Source organism: Octodon degus, unplaced genomic scaffold, assembly GCF_000260255.1.
Source record: "Octodon degus isolate 3935 unplaced genomic scaffold, OctDeg1.0 scaffold00096, whole genome shotgun sequence".
In the NCBI taxonomy this organism is placed as follows: Eukaryota; Metazoa; Chordata; class Mammalia; order Rodentia; family Octodontidae; genus Octodon; species Octodon degus.
The window spans coordinates 915,660-928,972 of NW_004524672.1; the positions used below are offsets into that span (position 1 = coordinate 915,660).

At 38.3% G+C, this 13,313-nt stretch overlaps 1 pseudogene; it reads left to right on the forward strand.

The window, feature by feature from the left end:
- Window positions 1–6,183: 6,183 nt before the first annotated feature.
- LOC101582480 lies at window positions 6,184–6,812 on the forward strand (annotated as a pseudogene).
- Window positions 6,813–13,313: the final 6,501 nt, after the last annotated feature.

Consider the following 13,313-nt stretch of genomic DNA (forward strand, 5'->3'; position numbering starts at 1 on the left):
CAGAAATCATATTCCTAATTTCTGATTATGCTAAACTGGTCTCATTATACTAACTCCCTCACAACACTTTGGTGCTAAATTACTCTTGTTCTTGATACTGTTCTAAAAAGTCAGAACTGCCTAGATGGAAGAGGAACCCCTTCATGAGGTAACATTAATCTGGTCAGCCCAATCTCATCACTTTGCCTGCAGGCTCCATTCTCCCCATAATTTGGGATTCAACTAGCTTTAACTTTCTGCAAACTTTAGGTTTTTGCAATAGGTGACATCAGTGCCTGCATTTCTCTTGATGCTGAATTAGAAAAATTTTCCTCTTTCTTCAAATCTCAGATGGAAACTTATTTTTATAGAAAGCCTTTCTCAGTGCTCTAGTTTGGGTTAAGAGCCTTCCTGTCTATATCCATAATACCTGGCCCTTTATTATAAAATCTTTTTTTTTTTAATGTGGCTCGCTTAGCCTGCCCCAGGGGACTTGGCTGGCACAGCATGTGGTGCTGGGGATCAAACCACAGTCCCTGCGCTTCCCTAAGCAGGTGCTCTGTCTGGTCTGTTGAGTTATCTCACCGGCCCCTACTATATCTTTTATATTACTAAGCACTATATCCCTGACTACTCTGTAAGTTATACTACATTATAATTCCTAGATTTCTAGACAGGCCCTACATTTTATTTACTGTTAAAAATCAACTGGGCATGGAGGGGCACACCTGTAATCCTAGCACTTTTGAGGCTAAGCCTGGAGAATAACAGGCCAGCATAGGTTATATAGTAAATTCAAAGCCAGCCTAAATTACATAAGATCCTGTCTTAAACAACTCAATACCTAACTTGGTTCTAAGCTTAAAGTACCTAATAGATACTTGTGGTGAACACATAAAATTCTCAAAATATACAGGTAACTTCTTAAAGAATTGTTACTTTTCAATAACATTACTTTTCCCACTAGCTGATCCAAAAAAACACACATTAATCCAAGCAACAATTATTGAGTGGTTGGCCAATGTAGCCAGGCAGTAATCACAGTAATCAACTAAGAAGAGTTCACAGCCTAGAGGGCAAACACATGGTAAATGAATTATAAATATCACACTAAATCAAAAGTATGCATAAAACATAGTAGAAATACAGCTGATAGTAATGAAATGATCATTTGGAGTATTGAGAAGATGAATGTTGTACTTATGTAAGAAATTAAGAAACATGCCATGGACAGCAACAGGCAACTCCAAAAAGAGGAAATAAAACAAGCAAGTCAACTTTTGGAAGAGTCAGCTTCTTTTGCAATTTAATGAGACAGCTTTTTTTCCTTATTTAATGCCCAAGACCACTTAAAAATCCTACACCAAGGAAAATAAACTTTCATATTTCATATTTTCAATGGTGCGAGTATAACTTTAACGTTATGAAGAACCTTAGAAAGATTAATTCCAGCATGTTAGAATCTGGAAATATATCATTAAAAAAAAAGACAACATGTATATTATACATACATATACACATATGTAGGTTCATGTGTGTGAGAATTCTTGTTAAACTATTATTTGCACTAATGGAAACTAAAATCATTAAGAATGTATTATAAATTACTGTGACTTAAATTCTATGCTATAGAATGTTAAACAGGCATTAAAATCTTATTTCCCAATATTTAATAAAATAGCATGTGACTAAAAACACTACCATATATAACAATTTTACATTTTGGCCTATAAAATGTACACTCATAAGCTCATGTTTAAAACAGTGAAAGTACGGACAACTTAATATTTTTTATTGTCCACCTTTTCCTCATCATCTAAAGCATGGGTCAGCAAAGTTGTTCTACAAAGAAACAGTTTAAGTTCTGTGGGCCACAGGTCTCTAAACATAACCACACAAAACCACACAGTTGTGTAAGCCAACAACAACACAGAAAATGAATATAGGTGTGGCTGTAGTTCAATAAAACCCTGTTTACAAAAATAGAGCCAGATTTAGCCAGGAGGCAATATTAAAAGCTTAATACTGTAATCCAACATCAAAGTCTATTAAATTTTATCTCACTATTCTATTTAGGGAAAATGAAGTCTAATTACCTTTTCATGTGTATACTGTTAAGTGCATCATAATTACCTTCAAGGAAATGTTACGCTTCTCTTTATTCTTCATATTCTTTATGAACTATTTTCCAAAGTATTTGCTAATAAAAAATGATTATTTTCTGTGCAATGTACTATAAACCCAGAAGCAAATCCTTGTGGCCAAGACATGATTTCATCTACAGTATACCTTACAAGCTTGCTTGGGGATTTCTACAACAATAAACAGGCAGTCTTACCTGCCTCTTCATCATATAAACTTCCATGAACTAACATTTCAAACCTTTCTTGGACTGAGGCTGCTTCAGACACTGGAATTTTCAGTGTCTCCTCTGCCCAGAGAGACAGTACAGTGAGATAAGACAGTCACACTTGGCCTATCTTATCCCCAATTCTGTCTCCTATCTCCCATCTGTCCCCTATCTCTAGTCACAGGCCTACATCACAAGAGCTTCCACATCCCTTTCAAAATCTACCCAACTTTCTTCTTCTTGTTCTCTGCATCTGTTCTGGAATGTGATACTCCAAAACTGAACTCACCCTGTGCTGCAAGACAGCACAGCACAATGTCATGTGGGCTTTTGATCTAATGCTCATATGCCTGACCAGTGAATTCCAGAAAGAACTCTGTAACATCCCATGAACACAGGACCTTCTCCTTAGCATTACTCTTAATAATTCTCCCTCGAAGTTTACAAATGTTACCTCCTTCTTATACTTAACATAAAATTCACTAAGTACCAGGAAAATGCATAGGTGAATGTTTAGATAAAACTATTTAAAGAGTAATTTTATGTATGAATTCAAGTCAGAAATTATAGAAAACATTGATCAATTTAACTTTATAGACACAAAATTTCTGTGTATTAAAAATAGAAATGCTTTAAAATGCACAACTGCTTTTATTTAATATTAACATAGAAGATCTAAAATCTAACTTTTAAGATAGAAGCATACTAGCAGAGGGCTAAATCTCAGGAAAAGGTACTTAAACAGTAACTATCTTTTCATGATAGTCAATCTCCTTAGTTATCCAAGAAACAAGTATTCAACATCTCTGGCCTATGAAATTGGCAAAGAAAATGACCAGTGTTATTAATGTTTCTGAGAAATAAACCTCTTTTTTTTTTTTTTTCCTGGAACTAGGGATTGAACTCAGGCCCTTGCGTTTGCCAGGGAAGCGCTTATCCTACTGAGCCATATCCCCAGTCCCCCAAAGGAATAAACTTAAAAACCTGCGGGAACACTGAGTTGGGAGATCTTTCTGGAGGACAACTATTTGAATGAAAAGACTTAGGTTCTAGATAGCCTTTGGCCAAGAGCCTGTTACAGGGATTAAACTGTGAGACTATTCAGGCAAATATGAAATGCATAGCTCATGATCAGAATGAATGCAAACAATCTAAAGGTTCCTCTAGAGCAAGAGTGGACACACCACCCCAGGCCTGGTTCGCTACATAAAATTTCACTAAGACCAAGCTGAATTCATTTGCATTCACTTTTAACTGCTTTTGTTCTAGGTCTGCCCAGTAACTGGGACAGAAATCACATATCCTGTAAAGCCCAAAATACATATTATACATTTTAAATGTGTACACATCTACAAGCTTAGTTAAGAATTTATGTTTCTGGCTGGCAGACAGCTTATCAGACTAAAGTGCCTGCTTAGGCACGACACAATGGCTGGGGTTCAATCCCCTTCGTGCTGTGCCAGCCTCGTCCCTGGGGCGCACTGAGACAGTAATTGAGACTGGGCTTGGTGGCGTGTGCCTGTAATCCCAGCTCTTGGGAGGCTGTGAACAGGCAGATCACTACAAGTCCAATCTATGTAGTGAGACCCTGTAGACCCTGTCCTAAATACATTCTAAAAAAAAATAAATAAATTTATGCTTTGAAAAGAGACATATGGTATAGCTATTTAATGTTTTTGTAAAGTTTTACCTATTAAAATTTAAAAGCAAATATAAAATTCATACAAATTATATACAATATATAAAATGGACACTAAACAGTACACAATACACACCAAAATGACATCAGCCATCGTAGGGTATTTAGGTTAAGCATTATTTTCCTTCAGTGAATATACTTTTGTAAAAATGTACAACAGACCTATAAATGCTTTTAAACTTCATAGATAAACAGGGTGTAACCAAACCAGTTTATCCCATTCCTACCATTCCCATCTGAACCACTGCCCCGATCAGCCAGCTCCCAGCACCTGCCCTGTGGCCAGTGGAGCGGGTTTCCTGCTACTCTCCTCCACTGGGCACAACTCCCTCCTACAGTGGCCCACAAGGCCCTCTGGGGCTCTCAAGCACTTGCATCATCCACAGAGCTCCTTCCCTGTTCCCGTACATTCAGAGCTGACCCGTGGCCTTCCAATTTCTCTCTTCCACAATATGCTCCACATAACGAAAACCAAAACCCAAAACAAATGAAATCTTTCTTTACACACAACTTTGTAGTAACTTCCGCTAATGCCTTTATGCGTCCTCCTTTGATACTGACAGTTTTCTAACCTTTTTTTTTTTTTGGTGGAACCGGGGATTGAACTCAGGCCCTTGCGCTTGCCAGGGAAGCACTTATTCTACTAAGCCATCCATCTCCCCAGCCCTGATTTCTAACCTTCTAAATAAATACAGTACTATACCCACACAGCCTTAATTCTTAGAAATGCAACTAAAGCTGCAATGTTTAAATGGGAACTTTATTTTTTTATTATTTTTATTTTTTTTATTTATGTTTTTTGTTCCTAAAATTCATTCTTCGGTTTTAGAGAACACAAACTTGTCCCAGGTACCTTTCTGGTCTGAAGTTTCATTTCACCTATATCACTGGCTTTTTCACAGATCGTAGCCTCACTACCTCCATCATTATTTCTTATTCAAGCACAATAACTAAAGTTTTTCCCCAGACCTTTCCCAGAACTTGGGTGGGAGTACATTGTTACTTCTTTTGCCATATCTGCTCCTTGGATGGCATCTTTATTCTTCAAAATAGTCAAGACTGTTGAATTTGCCATCTTGCACTATGAGAGATTAGTCACATGAGTACTGTGCTCCTGCTTTTCTAAAATGTCCTTAATTTTAGTAGTTATTTTCTTCATGACCTTTTTCTTAGCATTCTTGCTCTGCACTTTTTTGTTACATTCATTATTGCTCTGCATTTCCAGGTTATCCATGTTCCTGCGTGGCATATTCAGCTCACTTCATTATCACTCTGCATGTTTTTTTTTTACCACCATGCTTGCTCTACAATTGTGGGGGGGGGGGGGGAGAGTCTCACTATGCAGCTCAGACTCATAGTGATCCTCCTGTTTTCAGCCTCCCCAGCACTGGGATTACAGGAGTGCTCCACCACGCCTGGACTTAGTCTCTGGCTAAATGGGAACTTTAAATCAATTGTGAACTCACAGAATTGCCTTAGGTGACTTTTTCAATGCTGGTCAGCAATTTAGCCTGACAAGATAACTTCTGAAAAATAGGTCTTCAGGAAGATACTGGCAAACAATACAGCAAATCATCAAGAAAATTATATATCATGATAAGTGGGATTCATCCCAGGCATGCAGGGATGATTCAACATGTGTAAGTTAATAAATGCAAGACCCTGGGCTTGGGAGATAGCTCAGTGGTCTAGCGTCTGCCTCGCAAGCACAAGTAGCAAAATCCAATCCCTGGCACGACATGCCACACCGGCCCCGCCCCCAGATGCACTGTGCCGAGACCAGACATGGTGGCACACACTTGTCATCCCAGAATTGGGGATGCTGAGATAGGAGGATCACTAGAGTCCAAGTGGCGTAGTGAGACTCTGTACCAAATAAAAATAAAAGATGAATAAACAATATACCATAGTAACAGAGTGAAGGACAAAAATGACATGATCAACAGATGCAGAAAAAAACTTGATAAAGTCCAGAACTTATTCATGATTAAAAAAAAAAGTCAGACCATCTGCTGAGATAGCTTCACTGGAGCAGTCTCTGCATATCAGGGGGAGATAGATGCTGCTGTCTTTGATTGGCCTTGGTCCTCACAGCCCTAAAAAGCAGCAGGATCTTTATAAGCTATATGAGCTGAAGTCCAAAGTTCAGCAGATTATGAACCAGTTTGGCCCCTCAGCACTTATCAACATCTCCAATTTTTCATCTATAAAACCGGAACCAGCCAGCACCCCTCCACAGGGCTCCATGGCCAATAGCATCACAGTGGTAAAAATACCGGATGCCTGGGACAGGAGGTCTTAACCCTGAAAACAATCAGGGATTGACTAAGAAGTTACAGGACTTAGTAAGAGAAGTGGTTCCTAATGAGCAGTTGGATGAAGATGTGGAGGAGATGCCACTGCAGATCACTGATGACTTTATCAAAAGTGTGGTAACAGCAGCCTGCCAGCTTGCATGCCACCATAAGTCCAGCACCCTGAAGGTGAAAGACGTCCAGCTGCACCTAGAGCACCAGTGGAACATGTGGATCCCAGGACTTGGCTCTGAAGAAATCCAGCCCTACAAAAAAGCTTGCACCACAGAAACACATAAACAGAGAATGGCATTGATCCAGAAAACAACCAAGAAATAACACAGAAAGGTCAGGTAATGGACCTGCCCAATGTATCTGGAAATACTTGAGCTGAGACCTCAGCCATCTTGGAGTTTGTTTGGTTTTTATTTTAATGCTTTACAAAGAAGCATATATTTTTTATTAACAGTGCAGCAATATCTATAATGACTGCGAGGAAGTGCCAAAAGAATAAAGCGTCCTACCCCCCCAAAAAAAACTGCAGAAAAATGGATTAGATATGGTCTTTACATCATCAATCTGATAAAAGCCACCTATGACAAAGAATAGCCAACATCATGCTAAGTGGACAAAACTGAAAGCTTTCCCTCTAAAATCAGGAACAAGACAAAGATGTCCACTGTCTCCACTCTTACTCAACCGTCCTAGAAACTAGCCAGAGCAACAAGGAATAATGATAGGAAAGGAAGAATTTAAATTATCATTATTTACAGATGACATGATACTCTATATAGATGACCCAAAAAATTCTACTAAAAAACTGCTAGATTTAGTAAGTAAATTCAGTAGTATAGCTAGATAGTCAATATTCAAAATCAATATCCTGGGGCCGGGGAGATGGCTCAATACAATAATCGCTTGACTGGTAGACACAAGGGTCTGAGTTCAATCCCCCAGTTCTGGGAAAAAAATAAAAAAAACAATAAAATTATGGAATTTAAAAAAAAAAAACCACAAAATCAACATCCTTCCTACACAAATAACAAACTCACTGAAAGAAATACCACCTTTCACAGCAGCACCCAAAAGAAAAAAAACCTTAGGAATCACTCTAACAAAGGTTGTAAAAGACCTCTACATTGAAAATTAATAGTACTCTAAAAAATCAGAAAATCTTTCTTTTTGGTAGAAAGAACCAACATAGTAAAAATGGCCATATTTCTAAAACTGTTACACACATTTAATGTAATTCTGATCAAAATCCCAATAGCATATCTCACAGAACTAGAGAAAACAATCTTAAAATTCATTTGGAATCAGAAGAGATCTAGACTAGGAAAGGCAATTCTTGGCAACAAATCCAAAGCAGGGGGTACCCTAATCATTGACTTGAAAGTACACTAGAAAGCTACAGCAATAAACACAGTATGGCCAGGTGTGGTAGCATATGCCTGTAACGCCAATACTCGGGAGACTTAGGAAGAAGGATCACTGTGACTGCTAGACCAGCCTGGGTATAAAGTGAGCTTAGGCCAGCCTAAACTGCACAGCAGGACCCCGTCTCAAAAAACAAAAAAAGCAAATGAACAAAACAAAAGTGTGGTGCTGGCAAAGACCTGAAGACCAATGGAGCAGAGGAGAAGGTGCAGAAACAGCCCCAGACACGTTCAGCCACCGTATCTCTCACAAAGGGGCTGAGCACAGTCCACGGAAGATGGCCTCTTTAAGTGGTGCTGGAAAAACTGGCTCTGCACATGCCAAAGATTAAATTGGATCTGTATCTTTCACTGGGCACTAAATTCAAAATGGATAAGGATTTAAATATTAAACATTAAATCTGCTAGAAGATACTGTTGTAGGCAAAGACTTTATGAGTAAGATCCTAACTACACAGGAACTATCATAAAGAATCAACAACTGGGAAAGACATTGTATTAAAAAGCCTTTGCACATTTCATTTTTATTTTGCAGTACCAGGGATTGAACTCAGGGCCTTGCACTTGCCAGGCAAGTACTTATTCTACTGTGCTATCTCCCCAGCCCCTTTTGCACATTTTAAACACACAAACACACACCCCAACAAAGTGGACAACCCATTGTGAGGAAATATGTTTGCCAGCTGTTCCTCAAACAAGGGGCTTACATCCAGAACATATAAAATCGGACTTCCCTAATTTAAAGACCCAATCCAAAAATGGGCATGAGATGAATACACACTTCTCAAACGAGTTAAACTCGGGGCTGGGGAGATGGCTCAGTAGAATAAGTGCTTCCCTGGCAAGCCCAAGGGCCTCAGTTCAATCTCCGGTTCTGCCAAAAAAAAAAAAAAAAAAAAAATCAAATGAGTTAAACTCAAATATATGAAAAAATATTCAACATCACTCACTGATCATTTAAGATATGCAAATCAAAACACAGAGATTTCATCTCAACCAGGCAAAAACACCTATCAGCAAGAAATCAGTAACAAATGCTGGAAGGGCTGTGGGGAACCTTTCTTCACTGTTGGCGGGAGTGTAGACTGGTTCAAGTACTATGGAAATCAGTGTGCAGATTCTCAAAAAACTGTAATTGGAGGTCCCATTGGACCCAACTATTCCCCTTCTAGGTATTTTCCCAGAAGAATTAAAAAACACAGTGATATACATGCACTCATGTTTATAGTGGCAATTTGTAACAGCTAAATCCTGGGAACAACCCAACTGCCCATTGAGCAAAGAACAGATAAAAAAGATGTGGTCTTTTTATACAATAGGGCACTACTCGGCCATAAAGGACAAACAGAAGACTTTCATAGGCAAGTGGATGCAAATCAAGACCATATGTATAAATGAAATAAACCAGACATATTTGTCCAAATATTGTATTGTATACCTAATGTGAGAAACCAAAAATGTCTAGATATTGTAAAATGTGAAGAAACTTCAAAAGGAAAGAGAAACTGGAATGGGAGAAAAGGAAAACAATATATGTACATATAAAGGATTGTTACGCTACTAATTTCTTAGTTCACTGAAAAGTTTGTGCTAATATTGCTTGGACAATTGTTGATATCTTGTATTCTGAGTAAATCATGTAATAACCATTATTACTCTATTACCTTGTTTTGAAATTTTATTTTTTATTCTTTAACCTGCACCTACGTAGAACAGGCTAAGCTAAGCAAAAGCACAGCGACCGCGGTTCAATCCCCAGCACCACATGCCAGCCAGCCCCGCCCCCTGGTGGGCTGAGCTGGCCACACACACACACACACACACACACACACACACACACACAATAAATAAATAAATAAATAAATAAAATAAATTTATTCTTTAACCTGAAAAAGACTGGCACAAAGATGACTTACGTAACAGGATCTCAACCAGTGCACACTGATCTTTAGTCTCCACCTAAACCACCTGAGAATTATTGTGTTAAAATGTAGACTTTGATGTACTACCCTGGAGTGGGGCACAGGACTATGGCTAACAAGCGCCCAGGCAAGGATAGCCCAGCTGTAGGTCTTCAAGACAAGTATATCAGTGGCTGCAAACATCCTCAAAACCTTAGGTGGAATGTAAGTGCTGTAGAGAATCCTAACCTGATACTACCTTGCACTTATTTTAATTACAATTATCACTAACTCTTTACAACTTTTTCCACGTTCTCCATGCCACAAGGTCCTGAAGAGTAAACATTTTTCAGTAAGTACTTCCACATCACACACATCTTCTCTAATCAAACTCCCAAGGTCCTTAGCTATCAACACGGCACGCCTACAGAATGCACTCTTCCTGCTTCCTCTTCCTCCTCCTCCTGTCCTGCAAGCCTAAGTCTACTGTTCCTCCTGTCCTACCCAAATCCCCACCCACCAGCCTGATTTGAGCTCACACCTAGGTTTCCTGTTCCTTAAAAGGCTTTGGAGCGAAGTGGCTCCAAGCACCTGCAACAGCGTTGGCGCACCGGATGCCAAGCCCAGTCCTGCCACTTACTTCACTGGGGCAAGTACAGTGCCATTTCTATCCATTTGGTGTGATGAAGGTCTCATACCATCCTACAGATGTCAGAATTACAGGAAATATTTAAAAATCATTCAGCTAAGTGGCACCAAATTAACATGTACTAAATGGAAGTAACTACAACTCTGATATACAGCTTTCAGTGTTTTTTTTCTAGAATACCACTTAAAAAGTTAAAGTTGATCTGCATGATTTCTTAATAAGAAATTAAATATTAGAAGTCTCAGGCCAGCTAGGATTTACAAATTTCTCTAAAGTTCTCACCAATTACTACAATGGAAATATATGGATGGCCAGCCTACTGGTTCCTGTTTTCTACTTCAAAGTTACACAAATACATTTACTACCTGAAATAACAAGGCTGAAGGAAGCTGTTTTAAAATCATAGTATGGGGGCCAGGGAGATAGCTCAGTGTGAATAAACACTTTGCCTGGCAAGCACAAGGGCCTGAGTTCAATCCTCGGTTCCACAAAAAAATAAATAAAATCATATTATGGTTTATATATTCTAAGTTTGTAATACTATTTGTGACAACTTTATGGAAATTCAATTTAAATTGATACCAACGGCCAGGGAGCTCAGTGGCATAAGTGCCTACCTAGCACACGTAAGGTCCCAAGTTCGATCCCTGTTAACACACATACACACACAAGAAACTGATATTGCTAGCCATAAAAAGTTAAATGATTAAAATCCTTTAAGGAGGCAAAATAATTTCCAAGACATCTATAATCCCTTGAGAGGTTGAGGCAGGAGGATCAAGTTCTAAACCAACCTGGACTACAAAGTGAGTCCAAGGCCAGCTTGAACTGCATAGTGAGACCCTATCAAAAAAAAAGTTTTAATGAACCCTAAAAAATTCTATGAGAACAGGGAGCAAAAACACCAACAAATTCAAGGAGCACATCAAATTCCATACAAATTAAATGCCTCTTCATAAATATCACAGTGAAATGCAACACATTAAAAACAGCTCTTTTTGTGTAAAGCAGATACATGGCAAGGCAAGTTTGTAAGCCTGAATACTGATCACTTCAGTTGTAGGATCAGAATAACTTACCTTTCTTTGATAATAAATGGAATTATTAAAAAAATAAAAAATGGAAACTTAGCAGTGTCTAGACTTATTTATGTTCTACAAATCTAACTGTAGATTTAAAATCCCCTCATTACAGATGAGGTTCAATCTAAATGACACTAGCAACAGAGTTCTATTTCATGCGTCTTTAATCCCACACAGGTGATTCAACTAATAGTTTCAAATCAGCCTTTAAGACAAATCACAACTGAGATACAGCAACTAGGAAATCATGAGAACAATCAACTTACCACTAATCAAGAAGAGGAAAGAAATAGGAGGCATTACTTTATTTCATATTCCCTAATTTAGGGACCAATAAAATGAACTCCTACTAGTGACGGTAGCATGTACCTATTGGTAAAAAATAAACAACTCCTTTACATAGTAACCAAGCTGAGACAATAAAGTCAATCCTTATTAACCCAATGATATAACGTATAAAATTTATTCCAAGACACAATTCCAGGTGAAATGATACACATAAGTGAGGTATTTAGTTAACATGGAATATGCCAAATGACCAGGAACACTAAGACTGGAATACTCAACACTTCTGTGATGTGTCAAAACTTAGTATGTATACTGTTCATTCATCAACTCTATTTCTAAAATAAGATCCTAAACCACACACACACACACACACACCATGCACAAAATAGTTAAAATTCTCAATATTGGCAACTTGGAATAATTTTAACATTCACCATGGATAGTGACACATCCCTGGAACAGAATATATCTGACAATAAAAGAAACCCAAGATATGTCAAGGAAGAAATTACAAACCAGTAAACACAGTATGACTGTTCTGTAAGGAGTCTTCATATTTAGTTATATATGAAACAAAAATCACAAAATCCCTAAGTACTTAACAATATTATAACTGGACAGGATCATAAACTCATTTAAAATAGTATGTTGTGTTTTCAGGTTCTTTACTAGAAGCACATATTTTCACAATCAGAAAAAAAAAATTTTAATGTATTTCACTTCAAATTAAATTGTGTAGCAAAATCAGTATTAATATACTCACAAAAGGGCCATAATCTGTATATCATGCTACTAGGGAGCTCTAAGCCACAAGTAGGACAACAGGCAAGTGCCACTGGTGGTCCAAGGCAGTAGGAATGTATTAACAGTTACATGTGTTATGGCTCACAATTGTAATCACACCTCCTGGGAGGCTAGGGAAGCAGGAGTGCCCCAAATTCAAGCCCAGACAGGGCTACACGGTAAATTCAATCCCAGGCTAGATTATGTAGTGAGACACTCGCTCACTTTCTGTCTCTCTATACATAAAGGCTGTAAACAGGAGGATCACTAGGAGTCTGATCTACGCAGTGAGACCCTGTACACTCTGTCCTAAATGAAGATGAAGAAGAGGAAGAGGAAGAGGAGGGTGAGAGGTGGGGGAGGGGAAGGAGGAGGAAGAGGAGGAGGAAGACAGGGGAGGGGGAGGAGGAGAGGGGAGGGGGAGGAGGAAGAGGAGAAGGAGGAAGAGGAGGAGAGGGGAGGGGGAGGAAGAAATATAAAAGCGACAATGTTATCAAATTTATTTAATGTAAGAAATGGCCAGTTGATGAAAACCTTAAAATCTGTAATAGGTTTCATTTTAAAGTTAGGGAACTTGGGCTGGGGCAATAGCTCAGTGGAATAAGTGTTTGCCTGGCAAGTGCAAGGTCCTGAGTTCGACCCCTAGTACCACCCAAAAAAAACAAAGTTAGGAAATTCGAAGCATCTAAATTTTTTTTTTTTTTTGTACAAACCTGTTTGTTTTTTTTTAAAGTCAACAGAAAATGGAAATACACTTTTTAAAGTTTCTAATACTAGGAGAAGATATCATACAATGTCTTTTAAATAAATTGTAAGTCAAAGATACAGTATAAATCTTAGAACAAAAATTAA